A 20,380-nucleotide genomic window follows, 5' to 3' on the forward strand; every position below is an offset into this window, starting at 1 on the left:
TTGTTCTAGTTTGACTCTAAGCTTCATCCTTCCCATCATCTTATCAGCATGCCCAGATGGGGAACTGCTCTTCCCCGTGGCTGCATAGGCACACGATGGCATCCTCCTCCATCTCTAGCCCTTTCTGGTTAGACTTCCTTTAATGCCTACCCAGCAAATCAGGGCAGGCAAGGGCTCTACCACTAAGCCATATGCTTGGTCCTTGCTTTACTTTCTGAGACAAGGTTTCATTAAGTGACCCCCTTCTGCCCTGTACAACCCAGAAAAGCCATGAATTAGTAATTCTCCTGCCTCAGTTTTTTAAGTGGCTGGGGTTACAGGTCTGTACTGCCAGGTCCAGTTCATAAGCCATCTTTCAAGAACTCCCCATCACCCCAAAGCCAAACCCAAACCACTGTCCCATGCTGGTTGCCACAACTTCTTGCATGTATGCCATACCATCTCCAAGTCTAAAATGCTCCCGAGTCTCATCCATCTGTGAGTAACTGTGCACATATGTGTGCCGGTGTACTCACCCCCACATACTAGCATATGCATATTTATGCATACATATTTGTCCAGCTAACTCCTTAAGCAAACATCTGCTTACTCTTTGAGCTTGATACCCTGTTCCGGGCCCCTTCCCTAGGGGTGTATACCTCTGTGCCCCATATAGAAATGGTGTCTACACCTCTTTCAGTAGTGAGGCCTCTCTTTATATCTATACTATCTACATATACAGTGTTGGTACAAGTCCTAAACTAAAGTAAATAAAAACAAAAACAAGCAAAAAAAAAAAAAAAAAAAAAAAAACAAAAAAAAAAACAAAAAAAAAAAACCTCTTACAAGGTCTGCAAAGAGGGTTCAACTCATGAAGCATGAAGGTTGTAATCTGACCACCACACACACAGACACACACACACACACACAGAGACAGACAGACAGAGAGAATAAAATGTATTTCTTTCATGTGTTTCCCTACAAGGAAACCAGGATGGATGTAAGTTAGTTGTAGAGGGAGGAGCTATAGACCCAGAGTGGAGAAAGGCCTCCGCTGGACTCAGCCCACTGCAGTGCTTTGCTTATCTGAAGTGGAAGCTGTCTAGTCCTGCTTCTGTTGGTTCTGTCACAGAATTTAAGACTCTGCTAGATAGCTACATGGAGAACTGTGCGTTAGCATCACCCTAACTGGACTCTGTCCATTTCATTTGGCTTACCCACCTGTGTAGACACTTTTAAAAGGCTGAGACGACAATTGTGACAGGTACAAAATAACCAGTTTTGTACCGTCTCTGAGAGGATCTGCCCAGGGCCACTCACAGCCCCAACCCACACTCTGCTGCCCAGCTGCTGGGAGAGCCTGCTTTGATGTCCTCAGGTTTCATTTTGCTTTGCTTCATTCAGTGAAATGTCATCTGGGGATGCGCCCAGAATCTTAACACCTTTGAGGTATGAGTCTTGCTTCCCTTCTCACCCGATGATGCTACTTTTGATTGCTCTGGAATCAGTTTTCTGTTTTCATCCAGCCCTTCTTACAAGATGGCTCCTATGTGTTCTAAATGTAGTGATTTTTTTTGTCTATATTTGTCAAAAGAATGATCTTTGAACAACTTTAATTTTGCATGTGCAGCCTCTGGTTGTTAGCAAACTTTCCCATGAGAGTTTAAGTTTCCTCCTTCATAGTTTGATGGCTTCAGTCTGTAGCAGCCCCTACAGACAAGTCCATGTTCTGAGCTCCACTGAACCCAGAGTTAAGGTTGGAGCTGAGCTTGCTTCAGGCATCACCCAGGGCTGTTTACTGCCGGAGCATCGGCCACTGCTTCATTTTCCTCTTGCAAATCCACATTGTTGACAATATAATCAGATAAACTGAAACAACCCACTAACACACTGAGATGAAGCCCAAGTGTATAAGGCTCTTGTGTGCAGTGCCTGTATGCATGTGTGCTTTAGAGAGTGGGTTCTAGAAGCTAGGCATAAAACTGTAACATCCTAGGCCACATGTGATTGGCATTCTACTCTTCTCAGGACCATGCTAGCATAAGCTGAGCTTAGAGACCCATTCTGTGCCCAGGCTGGCTTGGTACCTTCTTGCATGTCCAGGGTGGACTGTTCTGGCTCGTACCCTTGTGTTCTGTCCCAGGACCCTTCCCTATGCCCACTCTTCATGCTCTGTCCTGCTTCAATTCTGATCCCCACGAGTTCCCTGGAAGGCCACTTGCCTCTGGGGCCTTTTGAGCACAAAGTTGGGTATGGCTCTGGGTACCCTATGGCAAGTCCATGTACTTTCTCCTGTAGATATATGAATGTATTTTGGATTGAAGAACTCAAACTGGCCATGAAATGTCTGAGTACACTTTCCCACTGTCCATTTCATTAATTTCATGAAGGATTTTCCTCCTATGACAGCCTGCCCATATGCCAACATAAATGCAGACTCCATTCTCTGGTTGTCTCTGGTGGACAAGCTGCCTTTGAAGCCTCTACATTTACCTTCTTGAGTTTGGGGGCTAAACTCAAGGATATAAACTATCTTTAGTAGGGTCCGTGCCCTTTCTGAGGCCAGGTTTAGAATGTATGCATAAACCCACATTCTACAATCTGCATTCTAAACAGCCTGGAGATATTCCAGTTGAGTTTAAAGGCTATGAGACAACATGTGCTTACTTTGATCAACTCAAGGACAAGGTCAAATATTTTGAGATCTCTTAAAAGAAAATGAATGTTCCTATATTCCTATTTCCACTGCCTCTGGGTGACATTGGGTGAACACTCACATGGCTTTCTTTGCAGGAAGCCTTCCCAGAATAACCAAGGGCTGGGTGGCATAGCTTGCAATCTGAGCTATCTGCCTGCCTCACCATGCAGCAGGCACAGTGGAGACGCACTCTAAGCACACGCAAATGGACATCTTGGCCCAGGAAATGTCAATGTCAGCAGTAGCAGAAGAACCTCTGAAAATGAAGGACAATGATAAAAACAAGGATGGAGGCAGAGTGTCTCCAGGGCCTCCCAGAATGCTCTGGACCATGCTGTTGGGGTAGTGTCCATTCCTTTCTTCTAATGGTTTCCCATCTCTCTGGCCTTTCTCACTGGTCTATTTGGAGGACTATTTACCGTGTGCCAGATGTCTCGCTATGTTTGGGTAATTATAACTATTTGAAGAATTTCAAGAAAATGCCAGCTCATTAGTGGCTGAGAGTACTTGACATTCTCTCTCTGATAAAGCCAAGTTTGTTGAAGGGTTGAAAATTCATACAACACATGGCACAAAGTAGGATTCAATTCAACAGAATCACAATATCAGTGATCAAGACTGGGCAGTTCAGACTTTGGCATTTTCTAATGAATGTGGCCATGCTCTTACAGGACCTACTATAAAGATGTTCAAGTAACAACTGGACTATAAAGTCAGAGAGCTACACCTTTGTTGAATAATATTGGAGGAAAAACTAGTCTAACTAGCAAGAAGCATGATACTGGCCAGATGATGACCAGGAGAAGCTTTTTATTCTTCTGTTTGTCACCGTTCAGTGAGTCAGAATCATCATTGAAAGTTTAAATGACATATTCTACTGAAGATGTTACTGTGTGACTCAAGGTCACTGTTCTCAGGTCACACTATCTATGACTTGATCAAAGACACAGATATTTCTTTCCTGACCTAGGTCCTGTTATAAAATATGGGGACAGGGCTCAGCCTACAAGAATCCCAGGAGAGTGGGAAATAAGTCTTTTTTAATTTTTTTTCTCCTAAGTACCCAAGGAGCTGAAGGGGTCTGTAACCCTATAGGAGGAATAGCAATATGAACTAACCAGTAGCCCCTGTGCTCGTGCTCTAGCTGCATATGTAGCAGAAGATGGCCTAATCGGCCATCATTGGGAGGAGAGGCCCTTGGTCTTGCAAATTTTATATGTCCTAATACAGGGGAATGTCAGGGCCAGGAAGCAGGAGTGGGTGGGTTGGGGAGCACGGCAGGGAGAGGGTATAAGGGACTTTTGGGATAGCATTTGAATTGTAAATGAAGAAAATATCTAATAAAAAATACTTTCTCTTTAGCTTCAAATTAGTGTGTGTTGTGACTGATAATACCAGTATGTGTAAACATGTATACTCCATGAAAGAAAATCCAAAGGGAAGGTTTTAGAGGAGTAAAATAATATTAGTCTCTAATCCTTTTCTTATCAAGAACACTCTCAATCTATCAGTCAAAGACACATCTATTTCTTTGCATTTTCCAAAAGAAGTGGTAGAGTAACAAGTTGTTGAAAACACACTCTATCTATACTTACTGGTTCTTGACACCAACTCATGCGTAGTAAACACGGGGGTTATAAGCTAAGCTTCACAGGTTCAGGTCTAGCTATCCCCACTTCTAGTCTGTGATTGGGGAAGTCCCTGGGCTGCTGTAAGTCCCAGCTTCCCTGATTGTGACACATGGACAAAGGCACTCACTATGGAGGATCCAAGGATCCTCTGAGAATATTTTAACACATAGCTCTTTGGAAGGTGGCAGTGCCCTGATTATTGGCATCTTGCCTCTGCATGCTTGTGCATGCTCAGAAGGCTTGCTCATGTCAGTGACACAGTGTGCAATGGTTGAGGTGTCAATGGTCTGGGCCCGAGCTGGATGAACAATCTGTGCAAAGAGCACATAGATGAGAATCATTGTGGGGAGGGTAACAGATGAAATTCTTGGACAAATGGATGTATCTGGAGGATATCATCCTTAGTGAGGTAACCCAATCACAAAAGAAGCCATTAGATATGCACTCACTGATAAGTGGATATTAGCCCAGAAACATAGAACACCCAAGATACCATTTGAAAAACACAAGAAAATCAAGAAGAGGGAAGACCAATGGGTGGATACTTTGTTCCTCCTTAGAATAGGGAACAAAATATCCATGAAAGGAGTTACAGAGACAAAGTTTGGAGCTAAGACAAAAGGATGGACTATCCAGAGACTACCCCACTCGGGGATCCATCCCATAATCAGCCACCAAACCCAGACACTATTGCATATGCCAGCAAGACTTTGCTGAAGGGACCCTGTTATAGCTGTCTCGTATGAGGCTATGCCAGTGCCTGGCAAATACAGAAGTGGATGCTCACAGTCATCTATAGGATGGAACACAGGGCCCCCAATGGAGGAGCTAGAGAAAGTACCCAAGGAGCTGAAGGGGTCTGCAACCCTATAGGTGGAACAACAATATGAACTAACCAGTACCCCCAGAGCTCGTGTCTCTAGCTGCATATGTAGCAGAAGATGGCCTAGTCGCCATCACTGGGAAGAGAGGCACATTGGTATTGCAAACTTTATATGCCCCAGTACAGGGGAACGCCAGGGCCAAGAAGTGGGAGTGGGTGGGTAGGGGAGCAGGGCAGGAGGAGGGTATAGGGAACTTTCAGGATAGCATTTGAAATTTGAAATGTATATAAAGAAAATATCTAATAAAAAAATTGAAAAAATAAATAAACAAATGGCAGACTCTCCATGAGTTCGTCCACCATGGCAATGACTTTGAGGCGGTCTTTGATTGAAGAAAGCTGCTTGGCATGGTGGTCAGAGTTTCCACTGACGGTGTTAGAGTCATGGAGTGCTCATGTGTAGTCTGTAAATGCTTACTCAATGGGGCAACTGAAGAAGAAGAGAGACTGAACTAGACCAGTATCATTTTACTTATCTGTTCGTTTTTATTTTTATTTTGTTTCTCAAGACAGGGTTTTTCTGTGTAGCCCTGGCTATTCTTGACTTCACTTTGTAGACCTGCTGGTCTCTGCCTCCCAAGTGCTGGAATTAAAAGCAATTGCTGCCATGCCTGGCTCTGGCATCAATTTTTAAAATTAAAGTATATTCAACTATAGTGCAGATGACACACAGAGTTAGGAGAGTCAGTGGTGGGATTAATGGTGGACTGAAACTCACTGATGTCCATAAGCCAGATGCCTGCCTAAGGACATGCCTGTAACGCAGTTGGAAAGAATGCCAAAGCCTGCCTTGCACGCTAGAGACCACTTACCACAACTGTGCACAGGAATCCTAGGTTATCCCAGTCTTTCAAACAAAAGCCTGGGGTTTTTAGTTGAATGAAAAATTAAAGGGCCTGCACTACAATGCCACAGAAGCCTGCTGTTGGTGTGTGGACACCAACCTAAAAACTTTAGGGAAAATAGGAAATAAAGACCACTGCTTTTACTAGCTTAGTGTGTTACTTGGAGTTCTCTAGGAAACAGAACTGATACAATGAATAAATATTAAGCAGGTATTTTAGACTGACTTACACAGGAGAGTGGGAATATTCCAACAATGGTCATCTCACACTGGGGAGACCAAGAATGTTGCAGTCACTTGGTTTATGAGGCAGATGTCTCAGCAGTCCCTAATCTGGTACCGAAGGCCTGGAAGATTCCTAGAGAGCTTCTGATCTTGATTCTATATGGGAAGCCTGAAGAAACTGGTTCTAACCAGCAAAGGGATGAAGCTGTGGCAGCAGCAGAAGAGAGAAACCGGCCAGAGAGGACAAGGACAAGCAGGCAAGAAACAAAGGTCTTCTACTTGTTTTTGTCTGTACTCCCACCAGAAAATTCTACCACACTGCAAAGAATCCAAGCAAGAAATTCCCTCTAGGGAGTATATGCCCAGTGGCTGCCTGTGGCTGATTCAGATCCATCCCACCTGAAATTCAATGGAACATGCTCAAGAATAAGTGACGTATTTTAAAAGAGGTGGTGAGCAACTAGCTAGTCCTCAGAGGAGCACACAGACGAGCTCACTGATATCACTGCTGACCCATTCACGGACCACAAGGGGCCCAGATACATGGTGCATCCCCATGGACATACTCACAGAGGCTTTCCTGAATCATCTTCAGAAGAATCTTAGGAGATGAGGATTGAATATCAATTTTGTAAGTTTAAAAATAGATTCCAGTGGCCTTAGAAACTTCAACAAGCCCGCTTAGTCTCAGGCAGCTCGGCAGCAGCTCAGCTCCAGACTGATTCCAAAATTGAAATGTTCTACTAGGTAAAATATTGTCGCAGTAAGAGAGGCTGAAGAAGACAGAGAAGCATCCAGAGCCCCACCGGTGGTTTCCAAATTTCCAAGGTGCATTTTTATGGCTCCAAGAGAAAGTACTAAAAGGATTATTAAAAAGAAACTGGAGGCAAATTTTATAATACAAGGAAATGCAGTGTAGCCAAGCTTGCCCAAGCACAGTGACTACATTTGTAGGTGGTAAGGATAGAATTGGAAATAGCCACCAATAAAAACCATCACAACAGAGAGCCTTCCTAGGGTTTAGCATGGGTCACATGACTAAAGAGAACCTTGTAATTCTCCTGGTTCCATATTGAATTTCACAGACTAGAAGGAATCTGTGCAACTACGGATTCTGCTGCTGTCCTCTGTAGCTAGTAAGCCAATGAGATAAGAAGAAGTAGGGCAGGCTCAGCCCTGCTACAACTAATACATCAGCAAAGGGAGCAATTCTTAAGAGTGCTTTTCTAAGCTTTTAAAATAAACACAATAATTAACTGTTAATTTTCTTAATGCTGTAACAAAATGATAAGAAACAATGTAGAAAGGATGTCCTTGGGGGTTGAATGAAAATGGTTCCCATAGGCTCACATATTTAAATACTTGGTCTCCATTTGATACAGCTGCTTGGAAAGGAGAGGAGGCCTTGTTGAAGGAGGTATCACTGGAGGTATGTTCTGAGGTGTCAAGTGCCTACACCATTCCCAACCTCTCCCCGACCCTCAGCTTCCTACTTGAAGTTCCTACATAAGTTCTCAGCTACTATTCCAATGTTATGCCAGCCAGTATGCAGCCATGCTCCAATCATGATGGTCATGGCCTAATCTTCTTAAACTGTAAGCCCCCAATCAACTCTTTCTTCTATAAGCTGCCTTGGCCATGGTGCCTTACCACAGAAGTTGAAAAGTAACTTTGGCCCATGGTTAGAGGCCACCGTGTCAGGGAAGACACTGTAGCAGGAATATAAGGCAGCTGTCCACCGTGCATCCACTCTTCAAGAACAGAGAAGGGCTAGAAATGAGGCTGGGCCAGAAAAAGTCAAGGCCTATGTATATACCCAGGAACATTCTTTCCCCAGTGAAGCACCACCTAGGTGCTACAACCTTAAACATCCTCCCAACTAGACACAAACATATGAACCTGAAGAACATTTTATATTTAAATCACAATTTCTCAAACTCAGTTCCCTGCTCTAACCACATTCTCAGTCTGAAGTCTGTTATGAGACCCCCCACCTCCTTGAAATTAGACACTTGTCCCATTTTGTTATAATCTATGCTAGGATCATGTTAAGCCACTTTTCAAGTAAGGCTTTGGAAGGAACCAAACAGCTTCTACAGAGACAGCACACAAGACAAATAGACCTGGCTGGGCATATGCAAGAGTGATCTGGAGTCCTGAGCCCCTGTGTGTGCTGGCTTTGGGGTCCTGGAGGATGGATAGAAGCTGGGAGCTGCACCTGGATGAATCCCTCAATCTTCAGTGCCTTCTCCTGCCCAGAACGCCATCCTGTACTGCACCTCATGCCCCCTTCCTTGTTGCCTGTGCCTTTCTGAAACCCTCCTCCACCCAGGAAGAAGACAGAGAAAGAGGGTATTGCAGACATGAATCCTGTTAAGAGCAGGGGTTCTTGAAGGTGACAGGCAAGTGAGAGAGGGAAGAAGTGACATTGCCCTTTCTCACCACTAATTCTGAGTTTCCCCAGAGGTCCTAGAGGAGGCAGCCTGGCCCCTCTAGTCATATTAAAGTACTGTTTTAGGACACACTTAATAAGCACAGAGTTACTGGGTACTAAGACTTGAAAAAGAGGGTTTGTGAGAGAAATGGGAATTAATTTTCCCATCACTCCCCTTAACAATGGGAATGTCCATTACGGCATGCAGATGAGGGTGTCCTGAGATCCCCAAGACAGGCATTCAGAAACATGTACACAAAGGCAAAGGCACACTCTGTATATGAGATCCCACACTGGGAAAACAAAAGTGAAGGGGGGGGGGTCAGCTGTACAAAGTAAACCCTTCCCTATTTGCAGGCATCAGGTGAGAATCTACTATGGCCAGATGTGGTCAGTTGATCTTCGACAAGGGAGCTAAAACCATCCAGTGAAAGAAAGACAGCATTTTCAACAAATGGTGCTGGCACAACTGGTTGTTATCATATAGAAGAATGCGAATCGATCCATTCCTATCTCCTTGTACTAAGGTCAAATCTAAGTGGATCAAGGAACTTCACATAAAACCAGAGACACTGAAACTTATAGAAGAGAAAGTGGGGAAAAGCCTCGAAGATATGGGCATAGGGGAAAAATTCCTGAATAGAACAGCAATGGCTTGCACTGTAAGATCGAGAATTGACAAATGGGACCTCATGAAACTGCAAAGCTTCTACAAGGCAAAAGATACTGTCAATAAGACAAAAAGACCACCAACAGATTGGGAAAGGATCTTTACCTATCCTAAATCAGATAGGGGGACTAATATCCAATATATATAAAGAACTCAAGAAGGTGGACTCCAGAAAATCAAATAACCCCATTAAAAAATGGGGCTCAGAACTGAACAAAGAATTCTCACCTGAGGAATACCGAATGGCAGAGAAGCACCTGAGAAAATGTTCAACATCCTTAATCATCAGGGAAATGCAAATCAAAACAACCCTGAGATTCCACCACACACCAGTCAGAATGGCTAAGATCAAAAATTCAGGTGACAGCAGATGCTGGCGAGGATGTAGAGAAAGAGGAACACTCCTCCATTGTTGGTGGGATTGCAAGCTTGTACAACCACTCTGGGACTCAGTCTGGCAGTTCCTCAGAAAATTGGACATAGTACTACCGGAGGATCCAGCAATACCTCTCCTGGGCATATATCAAGAAGATGTCCCAACTGGTATGAAGGATACATGCTCCACTATGTTCATAGCAGCCTTATTTATAATAGGCAGAAGCTGGAAAGAACCCAGATGCCCCTCAACAGAGGAATGGATACAGAAAATGTGGTACATTTACATAATGGAGTACTACTCAGCTATTAAAAAGAATGAATTTATGAAATTCCTAGGCAAATGGACCTGGAGGGCATCATCCTGAGTGAGGTAACCCAATCACAAAGGAACTCACACAATATGTACTCACTGATAAGTGGATATTAGCCCAAAACTTAGGATACCCAAGATATAAGATACAATTTGCTAAACGCAGAAAGGCACTATGGAGGAGACAGGACTATCATGACACCATAATGAACAGACCACACGTGGTGTGTGTGGAGAGAAGAACAGCCTGTGTCATAGGAAACAGACCAGGTGCTCGTAGGTTTAGATTAGAAATCTGTCCTGATGACTCCATTGAAAAGTGGAAAGTCTTGCTATTCTCCTCAGAAGCAAACATTAGAGGTTTATTACAAAGAACTGGCTTACCCAGCCACTGGACTGGCATCCAGAGCTCCTGCCAGGTAGGAAGCTAGAACCTAGATTATGCTGAAGCAGTTGTCCTGAGAGAGAGTAGCTTCTTTTCCAGGAACCTCAGCTTTGCTCTCGAAGCCTCAGGTAAAATGGAGGCCAAGACACATCAAGGAGGTTTGCTTAGTGTTGACACGTATAGTTCTTAGCCGCATCATCAGAAAAGGAGCTCCTACTTTAAGAGCTTAATCAGGTCCCTGGAGACTGGCCTGGCCAAAGGGACTTAAAAACCAACCTGCATCAAGAGTGGGGATTAAGAGAACAGCCCAAGACTACAAAGCAAAGATCTCTCCCCCACCCCTCTCACACACACAAACACATAAACACAAATATACATACACATTACACAGATATTTGCACACACATACATGCAGTCACACTCATACACACAAAAGCACACACTTGTACACATAGACACACAGAAGATAGATACACATAGACACACAGAAGATAGATACACATAGACACACATATATACAGAAGACATACATGTGTGCACACGCACACACACATACACGCACACACACACACACACACACACACACACACACACACACACCACAAAGGCCCAAGACAAGCCAACTTCAGTGATATCACACACCAGTCTTGGGAATAAAGAAGCATCTCATTTCATGGCATAGGAAGCTGTATCATCCTCAAATTAACACCTCACCTAAACAAGGCCACTGTCACATCCCCTCTATGTCTGGGACAGGAAAGAAGGAACAAGGAGGGAGGGAGGGAGGGAGGGAGGGAGGGAGGGAGGGAGGGAGGGAGGGAGGGAGAGGAAAGGAGGGAAGAAGACAGGGAGGAAGGGAGGGAGGAAGGAAGGAAGGAAGAAGGGAGGGAGGGAGGGAGGGAGAAAGGGAGGGGGAGGGAGGGAAGAAGGAAGGGAGGAAGGGAGGGAGGAAGGAAGGAAGGAAGAAAGAAGGGAGGGAGGGAGGGAGGGAGGGAGAGGAAAGGAGGGAAGAAGGACGGGAGGAAGGGAGGGAGGAAGGAAGGAAGAAAGAAGGGAGGGAGGGAGGGAGAGGAAAGGAGGGAAGAAGGAAGGGAGGAAGGGAGGGAGGAAGGAAGGAAGGAAGAAAGGGAGGGAGGGAGGAAGGGAGGGAGGAAGGAAGGAAGGAAGAAGGGAGGGAGGGAGGGAGGGAGGAAGGAAGGAAGGAAGGAAGGAAGGAAGGAAGGAAGAAGGGAGGGAGGGAGGGAGGGAGGAAGGGAGGGAGGGAGGGAGGGAGGGAGGGAGAAAGAGAGAGGTAGGGAGGGAAGAAGGAAGAGAGGAAGGAAGGAAGGAGGGAGGGAGGGAGGGAGGGAGGGAGGGAGAGAGAGGAAGGGAGGGAAGAAGGAAGGGAGGAAGGGAGGGAGGAAGGAAGGAAGGAGGGAGGGAGGGAGGGAGGGAGGGAGGGAGGGAGAGAGAGGAAGGGAGGGAAGAAGGAAGAGAGGAAGGAAGGAAGGAGGGAGAGAGGGAGGGAGAAAGGGAGGGGGAGGGAGGGAAGAAGGAAGGAGATGGTTGAGAAGCAGAAGGGGTACCAGTGAAGGCAGGAGACATTTGACTCAATCTTCTGAGGGAAGTACAGATAGCCACCTGTGACACTCAGATACCCAGAGAGACCTCAGGGGAAGAAAACCTTGGTCCAGGAGGCTCCAGCTGAAAAAAAAAATGGTCCTTGGGAGAGTCAGGAAAAGGAACCTAGTTAAGGAGTAGATACCACAATAACCCACACAACAGGAGAGGCTTGTGACAACGGGACCGAATGAGCTGCCACTTTACTACAAAGCATAAGAAAAAGAACGAGGCCCACTGCTAAAGATAAACTAGGGGCTCTGTGCAACAGGGCTGAGCTACAAGGAGCAGGCTAAAGTGCTGTGAAGTGAGCCCAGGTATAAGGCAAGACACATGAGTAACAACAGCTAGCAGGCTTAAACAGCCATCCATGCTTCTGCCTTATGTAGGAATTTGGGGAGGAGAGAATCTGTAGGTGTGAATCTGCAAGGAAAGTAATTGGTAATCATTGGAGGGAACACTGACAAAGCTGATAGACTCATCTGTCTGTTAAACCTTGTCGTCAACTCTGCAGCCCCAGGACAACAGGACTGTTACCTCCTTGTCCCCTGGGAAGTACCTTAGGGTCTATTCTTTTCCAGCTCAATTATCTGCAGCAGGAACCTGAAGATTCTGCTTGGTTTACTAGGAAAGGTCACACTGGTGCAACCCTTTTTGCAGTGACCCTGGTAAGTATGTGAAGAATTTCATTTCAAAAATGCTTCTCAGTGTTTCCTCTAGTTATCTTCCCAGGGCTGAGATGCAGCTCATGGCTAAGGAGGTTGTTTAACAGGAAATAAGCCCTATGTTCAATACCTGGCACCACATAAAATAAGAACATAACTTTTCAAGCACATAGAGCTTGTTTATTTGTCATTAAAGGACTCACATGGGGATTTTAATGTCTTAGCAGCTGATGCTGATCGAGAATCAATTCAAAAATTAGGGTTAGGTTTCCTTTCTGTGATGATTATCTAAGCCAATAGGGAAATGTGTTGAGATTTTTGGAAAATTCTATTTCCAGGCAACATTTAGAATGATATCATGGCCATGGGTCAACACTTGAATCACAAAAAGCACTGAAGATAGAACTTCCTAACCAAGCTACTCCAGGCTGTGAAGAACTCTCGGTTACCTTATAAAATAGAATTTGTGGGATACACTACATGAATAAAACAATCAGCCAGATTACATGACAATTTAACTTCTGATACTCTAGAAAATATCCCTGGGCCTACCAGTTCTTCAATCTTCCTTTCTAGTCCACGGTTCCTCCATAAAACTTAATTAACTGAGAAGACATATTGCAAATCTAGGCTTCCTCCTGCAGGAAGAAGGGGGGGGGTGGGTGCATGAAGGCCATGAAGTCAGCACAACCATCAATCTGAAACCAGAATACACTAGGATATAACTTCCACAGAGCCAGAACACACCCACCATAAAACATCCCACTAAGATGCATGCCATCATGGAGCTAGACTGAGATATACCCCACCATGGAGCCAGGACCCATCCTACTATAGATCTAGGATATACTCTGCTGCAGAGCTGGTACCCAACCTACCACCAGGAAAGCTCATACCCTAGCATGGTGCCAGTATCCATGCAGCCAACAAGTCACAAACACTATGGAGCCAACACACATCGTACCGTGAGTCCAGTAGAGAGATTTCAGGGAGTCAGCACAGACACACCTCCATGGAGCCAGTATCATCTCATCATGGAACAAACCTACATCAGCATTGGATCCAGCACACATCCCATCTTCCCCACGGGGTTGAAACTTTTGCTACACTGCCCCCGACCCCACCCTGTACACCCTGGCTCTAAACTGCCATGCCTGATGGGCAACCTTGAGCAGTGTGTGTTTCCTAGTCCCTGTCTTGGCCTGTTAGTATCCTGTCTTTGCCTTACTCATATACTGAGCTATGTTCCATCTAAATCAGGTCGCCTGAGGCCTACAGTGCTCTGGAGTTGGTGACCTCAGGTACATATGTATCCTATATTAGGCACAATGATAAGATTTCAGTTTTCTACTTGAAAACATCATATTATAGTGGACCGCGTTCCAGCAATTGTTCAGACTGAGTCAGGAAGGAGCATGAATGCTGCAGAGTCACTAGGAGAAAAAATGCAGTTCCAGAGGCCAGCAAGTTCATTCATCCACAGAAGGGAGCACTTTGTGAGTCAGAAGCAGAGAGGACCACTCAAGCTCAGAGAGAAGCCATATCTGTTTCTTGTCCTCTATTTCCTATCCTAGGTTCCTGACATGATTCAACTCTTTCTGGAGAATTGTTCAGAAAGGGAAAATAACTTCATAGGAGGCACAAAAATACACACACACACACACACACACACACACACACACACCAATATATACCACACACGTGTGCCACACACATATACTATAAACACAATACATACACACACACACACATACACTATACTACACATACATATACACCACACACACTGACAACATTGAGGCCCTGTATGCACAGGAGCCAGAACTAGGCCTGCCTAATGCATCTTCAGCCCCAGATCCCATGAGGATGGTAGTCAATGAGGGTCCAGTCTTCTCATAGTGCCTCACTGCTTGGCTGTCATCTTGCTTGGGGAGATTCAACCAGAGAAGTGGCACAGCAGCTGTAAAGGTGTCAGAGCACATCAGGGAAAAGATTCACCCTGGAGATGATGTCAAGCCCATCAGGATTCCCTGGTAGGAAATGCAGAAAGTGGGGGCTGCAGCCCCAGCTGGGGAATCCCTGTGTCATCTTGCAGCCTATCCTGACCTCAGTAAGGGTTTTCCAGCTGGAGCCTTGAGACCACAGAGAAGTAGTCTGTTCTGTTCCCTGGATGACTTTTGTCCTGGCTCAAAGTGTTGACCATGGTGGGACACAAGTGTCATTATGCCTATCCTGTTACTTAATAAATTCCACATCTATTAATTAAACATTCAGAAGTACACAAAGGACACCTCTAAACATCACAATGGCAAGTTTCATGATAACACAACTTTGGGCAAGAATCCTCTTTTATGAAATTCTCTTTATAATATTAAGTTATCAATTGTTAGTTTATTAAGGGAAGAGGCCAGAGAAAACAGAGAATAAAGCCCAGGACTCAGGCATTCCTTATAAAGCATGTCTACAATTTTCCAGTCTCACCCTTCCCTCTAGAACAGGCTCTCCTCCCAAGCAAACCAGGATACATGGTGTCACTCACACAGGGGCACTCTGCCCAAAGTCTCCACTGCTCCCCTGAGATATTCAGACCCGGCTCTGACACTCTCTCCCTGAGGCCAGTTCTCCAGCCTGATTTGCCTTGATGACTGGGTGACTGCAGTCTGCAGAGACATTGACTTCAGTCTTTCCATGGCAGCCCCACCTTGCTGAAATGCCACTTTGTTAAGAACCACTGGCCCAGGCCCTGATATCTAATGAGCTATATAGATTCTAGTTGTTCTTTTTAGAGTTTTCTGTGGACAGCTTTTGCATATGTGCTTTTTCTCATCTTTGAATGAGCTCAGGCACCACTAAGCAATTTTAAAGGAGCTCGCCGATGGCCTTCCACCAACAAAGACAGAAAAAAAAGCAACAAGGAAAAAAATGCTCCCAATGGCACTCCCAAAATATTGCCCCACTGACCTACCTCTCCTGCTCCACTTTGTCCCCTCAAATGAGAGCTCAGAACAACAATGTGGAGCTTGAATCCTTTCACATCCTACATTGAGCAATAGTGTGATTTTGTCTGTAACTGTGTGACTATATTGGTAATTGATTAAGCTCACTGGGTCTTGTAAGTCAGCATCTGTTCTGTTGCCAGGCAATATTCTCTGACATTTATCCCAGCGGCCATGGAATTCCCAGGAGAAAAATCCTAAAGGTAAGAAGGCCCTGGGTTTGAACTCTTGGAAATCTTCAAAGCTTGCTGCATTCCAGTCTAGGACCTAGTCAGGCTGAAGGACCAGATTGTATCTCAAATCCTAACCTCAGTGGTGCCTGCACTGAGGGGGAACCACTCAATAGCGGTGTGAGGAAGATGCCAGATTCTTGGAGAGAGGAACACTGATGCTCACCTTAGAACGGGGACCTCTAAGGAGGCTAATCCACACCAAGGTCCACCCAAAGATTCCCAGGACATCCCACGCTGCCACCCTGACACTCACCATCTTAGCCCCCTGGTCCTTTCCTCACTTCCATTTAAGATGAGAATAAAGAAGCCTGCCCTGCCATTGCTGCAAGTCCAGTTAGATGATGGTTCTACTTTTGCACCTTCCTCATATGAGACATTCATGTCACTAGGAATACAGACTTGGTGGCAGAGCATGACACAGAACACAGGGAATGGCTCTGCCTGGATGCATCTTCCACAGAGTATGGAATGGGATGGGCCTCATGAATGGACCTAGGAAGAGAGGGGGTGAGCACATAAGGGGTGGCAGAAGTCAAGCTGTGCAAGTCTGGAAATGCAGTGAATGCTTTGGGGACTTGAGGATCACTCTGCTGCTTGGCAACAGGGATGGGACATGGATGTGAGTTCAGGAATATCCTGCTGGAACCATTGCCAGTCAAGCCAGGACTGTCAATCTCTTCATCTGCAGCTGATACACATGCTGACATGTTACCCTGAAAAGATCAGTGGCATTATAAACACCTTGAGAGTATCGTGCAGCCTCTAGGTGCCCAGTAGTAAATGTCCCTCCCCTGCATGTACAACCCTTTGGACTGTATGCAAATAGGGATTCCATGAGTTCCCATGAGGAAGACCTTGTATCTACCATGTACATACAAGGTACATTGCACAGACACTAGGGTTAACATACGGTTAACATAGGGCCCCTTCATACATGCAACTCCAACACCAACCAGTGAAATAGACCACCCTTCACCACCCCCATTGCTACCCACCTCCCAAGCCTGCCTCCCCTTCAGAACTTTTCTAAAGAGTTAAGATTGCTGGTAAGTGGTGAGTGTGCCATTTTTTTTCACATTTTTGTTCTGTGCTCTCTCACACAGAACTCAGGACAACTGAACTCGAAGAAGCCATGAATATACTATTGTAACTGGACTCCATCTCCAATGTACCAGTGAGATGAGGAAAGCAGAAGGACCTCTCCTTTAGGCATGATATACCCTAGCACTTGCCATTCAGCCTTGTTCATATCAGAAGTATATGTTCTCTCCAATGCACAGATCCGTCACTCTGAGTAATTAATTGTGTGTGGAATTGCTAATGAATAAAGCCTCCAAGCTGTGGAAAGCAACTTTCCCTGGACATGGGTCCCTCTGCTCCCATATGTAATCAGAACCAAGCAGGATAGTCTCCTTGGATGCTCTCCATGTGACTGTCTACCCCCAGCAAAGGCAGAAAGCTACCCTTGGACCTCAGCTGCAGAGCAGACTTGGGGATGGTTCTGTAAGTGGTGGGCATACTTCTAGGGGGCAGCAGTGCCCCTCTGTTTGAGCTCACACTGACTTTCCACCCTTCCTCAGACTTTCAGAGGCTTCTAGGCACATGGTGGATGCTCACTAGACAAAACCTCCATTGAACAGAAGTCTTCATTTTGTCAATGTTGGATTTGGGGATATTTCTCCCAAATTTCTCAACAATCCCACTGCTTGTTCTCCAGGTATCTGATTCATTTTTACCATTAACCATAACTGTTGGAAATTAAAGAAATTAAGACATTGCAGGCTGGGGATGTGGCTCAGTAGCAGAGTACTTGCCTAGCAAGTGGATGGGGATGGAAAGAGGAATGAAAGGAAAAAGAAGGGGAGGCCCTTCCTGAGATCCTCCATCTGTGTTTAGTATTTGCTCAATATTCAGAGCCTGTAGGACCCTCATGGATCAGTTGCTCCCGTTTCTTCAATATTTAATGGGGAAAAATACCAAGAGAGTTTAGATGATTTATCCAAGGCCTTCAGCCAGTTAATAACAGTTTGAACAAAAGTCCAAGCCTTCTAATTGCCACTGTTGCCTTTGGGGAACAATAAAATGTTATCATTTAATGTGCCCTTAGCTGGGATAGAAGTCTCACACATAGCTTGGAAGATAAGGCAGTGAGTAACAGAGGAGTGAGAAGAGACAATGGGAGAAGAGAAGACAGGAGAAGGGAAGGGAAGGGGAGAGGGTAGGAAGGGTAAGGTGGGGAGGGGAGGGGAGAGGGAGGGAGTAGAAAAGAGAAGAGAAGAAAAGAGAAGAAGGCCATATGGTGCTTCCCAGGTTAGGCATTAGTAGTAACTTTAAAGTAAGGAATGGGTCTATTAACGCAAAAACAATTAAAAGAAGACGAATGCAATTCACCTTGTAAGCAGTGACTCAAAGGCATAGCTTACCTGGGCAAATCAGAGTGCTCACCATCTGATGGCAGTTGTACTGGGAAGTCGTACATACCCACAGCAGTTCAACCACATCAAGGACCATTTGCTACCACGCAGCTGGAAAGTGAAGGCTGGACTGAAAATGCAGGATCTGTGCCTCAGCTAGCCCATGCTTCCAGAAACATGAGGTCAGAAGCAGAAGGGGTGTGTAGTCATTAGACACTTGGAGAGGCTGGTTGGTGACAAGAAAATGGATATTGTGGGTGATAGTGACAGAGAAAGCATGAAATGACACAACTCAGCTAATCAGAATCCTTAGAGATGCCTGCAGATTAAAAAAAAAAAAATAGAGCACGTCCATGGAACGGTGAAAGAAGTATCCTCACTAGCAAGGCCTCAGTACCTTCTTCTCTACCATTAGGGAATTTAACTGAATCACACTAGTTCCATGACTCTACTCTGTGAATTCAGGGACCACTTGGTGGGTGAAGTGTGACCCAAAACATACAAGGAGAGAAGGACATTACTCTATTGACAGTCATTACTCTATCCAAGTCCAGAGACATACTATACACAGATTTAGGGGTCCAATTGTGCTGACATCAGGCAAATATAATAAAGCTCTTAGTTTTTCAAAAGTCTCCTCTCTTTCTCCTGAGTATGAGCAGTCATTGTGAATACCAAGTAGGACTGCTGTACAGAAGGGAGGGGATGTCAGGGGGACTGCACAGGTGCTAGGGACCCTCCCCATGGCCAGACTTGTCTCTTTCCTCTCTGCCATCCATCTGGTAGGTGCAGCCTAGTCCAACTCTTGGAATAACCTAGTCTTGAGTACAGACACAGCCAAGAGCTAGGTTTCTTGGGGAGAAGGGCTATGAAGCTTCAGAGTGCAAAACACCTTCCAGGCCTTACCAGGAGCTGAAAACCTCTTCTATCTGCTTTCACTTTTAGAGCAACTACATGTCTACACTACAGGTCTACACTGCTTGTTTCTGTCCCATGCTTTAACATAGAGACCTCTAGAGCAATCATGGAGAAACCACAGCAATGGGAAGAACACACAATAGCAGTGATCAAACACAAGGGAAAGCATTGAACATGGTCAGACAGAGATTACACTCCCACAATGCTGCAGAGAAGCAGGCACCTGGCACGTGGTGAGCCCTGTGTAGTGTTCTCCAAGGGTGCCTGGCAATCAGCTATTAAGACAGTCACTGAGCCATCACTGCACCCGGCTTCATCACAGAGACCATGTGGAATACATTAGAAAGGGGGACTTAAGGAGCTCATCACTTAGCAGGGGATTAAGTTGTGCAAATCAGAAGAATCTGAAGAGCAATTGTCATAAATAGGAATTCTGAAAAAGGAGAGATTAGACTTTTCTGAAGTTGTTGAAGAGATTTAGAAGGGAAAATGAGGCGTCTGTGATCTTGGAAAGAAGGCATAAAATGTGACTCTCCTAAAAGAAGGCAGGGACATGCTGGAAGTGTAGCCTAGTGCAGAGGTCGCTGAGAGGAAGAGGAGCATCTGGACTGGGCTTCTGAGGTTCATCTGCATGAAGCAACGGTAAGTTTACCTCAAGGGCAGGGTGAGGTGTCACAAAGGTTCACAAAGAGGATATTAGAGGACCCCCTCGGTCAATCATGATGGTTTTCCAGTTGCTTATGCAAACAGGAAAGGATAGCATAGCCTCGGGGCTGTGAGCTGAGTTTCCTCACTTCCTATGACAAAGTATAGGGTGCTTTTATGGTAATGTAGAGGAAGCAGGAGTGTGGTTGAGAGGACATGAAAGAAGTTACAAACAGATGCTAACATCTGGCATCTGAAGAAGTGGTAAGGTTCCAGGAACACCTCAACACCTCTACTATCTGCTTCGTCCAGTACCCACCATCATCGTAAGAACACTAGTCCATCAGCCCTGCAACTGTAGCCCCAGTAAGTAGCCCCTGAAACAGTGATGCCCAAACTGTCAAAACTCAATTTGTGCTTTGATATGGAAAAAAAAGAGAAGTGAATAGATTAAATCAGAAACTGGGCCACAT

At 45.3% G+C, this 20,380-nt stretch overlaps 1 long non-coding RNA gene across 1 annotated transcript in view; it reads right to left on the reverse strand.

Moving 5' to 3' along the window:
- The window catches only part of Gm35688, a 114,347-nt gene that overhangs the window by 26,328 nt on the left and 67,639 nt on the right, over positions 1-20,380 (reverse strand). The window contains exon 2 of the long non-coding RNA XR_880914.1: positions 18,354-18,570. This is a non-coding gene — a long non-coding RNA (predicted gene, 35688). The remainder of the gene's footprint in view (positions 1-18,353; positions 18,571-20,380) is intronic.

The sequence above is a fragment of the Mus musculus genome, chromosome 5 (genome assembly GCF_000001635.26).
Source record: "Mus musculus strain C57BL/6J chromosome 5, GRCm38.p6 C57BL/6J".
NCBI classification, from domain to species: domain Eukaryota; kingdom Metazoa; phylum Chordata; class Mammalia; order Rodentia; family Muridae; genus Mus; species Mus musculus.